The sequence below is a fragment of the Apium graveolens genome, chromosome 7, assembly GCF_009905375.1.
Source record: "Apium graveolens cultivar Ventura chromosome 7, ASM990537v1, whole genome shotgun sequence".
Lineage (NCBI taxonomy): Eukaryota > Viridiplantae > Streptophyta > Magnoliopsida > Apiales > Apiaceae > Apium > Apium graveolens.
Window position 1 is genome coordinate 236,259,904 of NC_133653.1, and position 4,800 is coordinate 236,264,703.

At 41.8% G+C, this 4,800-nt stretch overlaps 1 non-coding gene across 1 annotated transcript; it reads right to left on the bottom strand.

Annotated features, from left to right (window-relative positions):
• Nucleotides 1–1,604: 1,604 nt before the first annotated feature.
• LOC141675624 (small nucleolar RNA R71) lies at nt 1,605–1,711 on the bottom strand. The gene has a single exon (XR_012556267.1). It is a non-coding gene; the product is annotated as a small nucleolar RNA R71 (small nucleolar RNA).
• Nucleotides 1,712–4,800: the final 3,089 nt, after the last annotated feature.

The following is a 4,800-nucleotide window of genomic DNA, read 5'->3' on the forward strand; positions in this document are numbered from 1 at the left end:
ACGAAGAGGAAGCATATATTCTTGTGATTCTTGTTTCGTTGTAACGTTGGATGCTAGTTTTCTTGCTTTGATTTATTTACTCTTGTGACGTACTCTGTTTTAATATAATTAGTTTAGTTATTATTTTCTTGTGTTGTTTATCATGATTTCATATGAACCCATGATGGCGATAAGTTCTATTATGGGCTAATCGTGATCATGGGGTTGCAACGGATTTATTATGGAATTCTTTAGTTAATTGTTTAATACTTTAGTGTGTGATGATTGCATGATATCTAGTATTGATTGTGCGTATTCGTCTTATGTGCGTCGCGAACATATAAGATAGGGTGTTAATCTCTTATGAAGCGACAGTGGATCTTGAGATTTAGAACTTGCCATGCTAGCATAGGTTCATGTACGTTGTGCATGATTAGTGGGTAACTCTAACAGTTTTATTTGCCCTATGTAATCAAAAGGAATAACTTGTGCTTAAATCATTGTGTTGTCAATTTCTGTAGACATATAGGAACTCAACATGATTGATGACTATTCAACTTCTATCTTAATTGTGGATGCTTGGTAGAATGGTATTAGTACAATGAAAGTTGGCTTTTATCAGTTTCGTGTTATTCGATTAATGTCATCACTGTCACATGCTAAAGGTAATAACAATGGCTATAGAAGGAAGTAATAATGAAGTTGTGATCTCGTGAGTGTTTTATTATTGATAAATTGAAGTGTTAGTTAAGTGGTTAATTAAGTAGTTGATTATAGTTAATATTTAATCAACAATTTTAAGTGTTATCTTAACATTGAGAAGTAATTATACATTGGTGAGTGAGTTTAATTAGACAATAACTTAGTCTGAGTCTCTGAGGGAACGAACTAGAAAGTATTCTATATTACTTGCGAACGCGTATACTTGCGTGAATATTAGTGCATGTTTTCGCCCTAACAAGTTTTTGGCGCCGCTGCCGGGGACTCGGCGTATTTGTTTAGTTATGTACTTACCATCATTGGTCATTAGGACTCAGTGATTAGGACGTAGTAGTTAATTACTCTTTTCGGTTGTGTTTCAGGTACTTTAGCAAGCGTTTATGCAAACTCGTTCTCGTGCTCGCAAGAGGACCTTAGATACAGCTGAGGAGAAAGATGAAGTTCTTGATACTCCGGAGAAGTTAGATTTTGAGGATTCGGATTCAGGAACTGAGCAGAAAGAACCAGTAAACATGGGAGATCGTATTGTTCAAGCTGATCCAGCTCTTATGGATTTTTCTCGGCCTAAAATTGATGACATTCAGTCAAGCATCCTTCATCCGGCTATTCAAGCTAACACCTTTGAAATCAAGCCGGGCACTATTCAGATGGTGCAGAATTCTGTTTCTTTTGGAGGAGCGGCAACTGAAGACCCCAACATGCACATAAGAAATTTTGTCGAGATCTGCAGCACTTTTAAGTATAATGGCGTGACTGATGAGGCTATCAAGTTGAGGCTTTTCCCATTCTCACTGAGGGATAAAGCTAAAGACTGGTTACATTCTGAACCAGCTGGGTCAATCACTACGTGGCAAGATCTTGCGCAAAAGTTTCTGGTGAAGTTTTATCCAATGGCAAAGACTGCTGCTATGAGGAGTGCTCTTACTCAGTTTGCGCAGCAACCTACAGAATCTATGTGCGAGGCTTGGGAACGCTACAAGGAAATGTTGAGAAAATGTCCACATCATGGAATGCCGGATTGGATGGTAATCACTGGTTTTTATAATGGTTTGGGGGCCCAATCTCGGCCCATGCTCGATGCAGCAGCTGGAGGAGCCTTATGGGATAAAAGCTATACTGAGGCGTATAATCTTATAGAGACAATGGCTGCAAACGAGCATCAAAACCCAACTCAGAGGATGACGTCAGGCAAGGTCGCAGGTATTCTGGAAGTTGATGCAGCCACCGCTATTGCAGCCCAGCTCCAAGCGCTATCAATGAAGGTTGATTCTTTGGCTACGTATGGAGTTAATCAAATAGCTATGGTTTGTGAGCTTTGTGCAGGTTCTCATGCTACGGATCAGTGTTCTCTTGTCAACGAATCTGTTCAGTATGTGAATAATTATCAGCGACAACAGCAGCCTGTGCCAAGCGACCTATCATCCTACAAAAGAAATAATCCAAATTTCAGCTGGGGAAATAATCAGAATGCTATTCAGCCACCATATCAGCAAGGAGTGAGTAAACAGTTTAACCCACCTGGATTCCAGCAACCACAACAGTATGCTACAAGGCAATCATATCCTCAACAGGGAAGTGCAGCTGCACCTACTAGTGCTGATTTTGAGGAACTTAAGCTGTTGTGCAAGAGTCAGGCGGTTTCTATCAAGACCTTGGAAAATCAAATCGGTCAATTAGCCAATGCAGTGCTCAATCGTCAACCTGGCACTCTTTCCAGTGACACGGAAGTACCAGGCAGGAAGGAAGCTAAAGAGCAAGTCAAGGCTATTACCTTAAGGTCTGGAAAGTAGCTGATGCTGAAAAGGCAAAAGAAGTCGAAGCTGAAGTTAGAGATGAAGAATCTAAGCAAAGGAGAAGTGGCGGAAACAAGAAGACTACTGTTGAACACACTCTGCCTGAGGCTAATACAGGGGAGAAACAGCTCTATCCTCCACCACCTTTTCCTAAGAGATTGCAGCAACAAAAGCTGGATAGACAGTTCGGGAAGTTTCTGGAGGTGTTCAAGAAACTTCACATCAATATACCTTTCGCTGAGGTGCTGGAACAAGTGCCTAGTTATGCGAAGTTTATGAAGACTATTCTTCAAGGAAGGTGAAACTGGATGACCTTGAAACCGTTGCTCTCACGGAAGAATGCAGCGCGGTTCTGCAACAAAAGTTACCACCAAAACTGAAAGATCCAGGAAGCTTCACCATTCCTTGTACCATTGGCAATCTAACTTTTGACAAGTGCCTTTGTGATTGGGGAGCACGCATTAATCTGATGCCATTGTCGATCTTTAAAAAGCTGGATCTGCCTGATCCAAAACCCACATACATGTCGCTACAATTGGCGGACCGTTCCATTACTTACCCAAGGGGCATAGTTGAGGATGTGCTCGTCAAGGTGGATAAGCTCTTCTTTCCTGCTGATTTTGTTATTCTGGATTTTGAGGAAGATAAGAAGATTCCCATAATCTTGGGGAGGCCTTTCTTGGCTACTGGCCGTACCTTGATAGATGTGCAAAAAGGGGAACTTACTATGCGGGTCCAAGATCAGGATGTGACCTTCAACTTATTCAAGGCAATGACAATTCCCTATAGAAGATGAGGAGTGCTTAAAAGTGGATGTGATTGATTCTGCGGTTACTTCGGAACTCGATCACATGGTAATGTCTGATGCATTGGAAAATGCCTTAGTGGGGGGGGATTTCGACAGTGATGATGAAGATAGCAACGAGCAAATTTACAATATCTGAACGCTTCTCCATGGAAGCGAAAGCTCGACTATACCATTTGAATCTCTTGGTACTTCTGACCTTAAGAATGCTGAAGGGAAGCTCAAACCATCAATAGAGGAAGCACCTACCTTGGAGCTCAAACCCATTACCTGAACACTTGAGGTATGCTTTTTTAGGTGATTCATCTACGTTACCTGTTATTATTTCAGCTGACCTTTCAGGTAGTGAGGAAGACAAGCTCTTAAGGATTTTGAGAGATGCAAATCAGCTATATGATGGACCATAGGCAGACATCAAGGGGATAAGTCCTTCATATTGTATGCATAAAATTCTGTTAGAGGAAGGTAGTAAGCCAACTGTGGAAAACAGCGAAGACTGAATTCGATCATGAAGGAGGTGGTGAAGAAAGAAATTCTGAAATGGGCTAGATGCAGGCATCATTTATCCTATTTCTGACAGCTCGTGGGTGAGCCCGTGCAATGTGTACCTAAGAAAGGAGGTATCACTGTGGTCGCAAATGAAAAGAATGAGCTCATCCCTACTCGAATAGTTACAGGATGGAGAGTATGCATGGATTATAGAAAATTGAACAAAGCCACAAGGAAGGATCACTTCCCTCTCCCATTCCTTGATCAAATTGCTGACAGATTGGCGGGACATGAGTATTTTGTCTTCTGGATGGTTATTCCGGGGTATAATCAGATTGTATTGCACCAGAGGATCAGGAAAAGACTACCTTCACTTGTCCATTTGGCACATTTGCTTTTCGTAGAGTTTTATTTGGGTTATGTGGCGCCCCGACCACCTTCAGAGATTTGATGGCTATATTCTCTGACATGATTGGAAATAACGTCGAAGTGTTCATGGATGACTTCTCCGTCTTGGACACTCATATGATGAATGTTTGAATAATCTGCGCGCCGTACTCAAAAGATGCGTGAAACTAATTTGGTGCTTAATTGGGAGAAATGTCATTTTATGGTGCGTGAAGGCATTATCCTTGGGCATAAGGTCTCTAGCAAAGGTCTGGAGGTGGACAAGGCCAAGGTGGGAGTCATTGAAAATCTTCCCCCACCTAATTCGGTGAAAGGAATCCGTAGTTTTCTCGGTCATGCGGGTTTTTATCGGCGATTCATCAAGGACTTTTCAAAGATATCTAAGCCGTTGTGCAATTTACTTGAGAAAGATGTGCCTTTCAAATTTGATGATGAATGTTTGGCAGCATTCGAGACTCTCAAGGAGAGTTTGATCACGGCACCAGTTATTACAGCACCAGATTGGACAGAACCGTTTGAGATGATGTGTGATGCGAGTGACTATGCGGTAGGTGCAGTTCTGGGACAGCGCAAGAAAAATCTCTTCCATGTGGTCTACTATGCGAG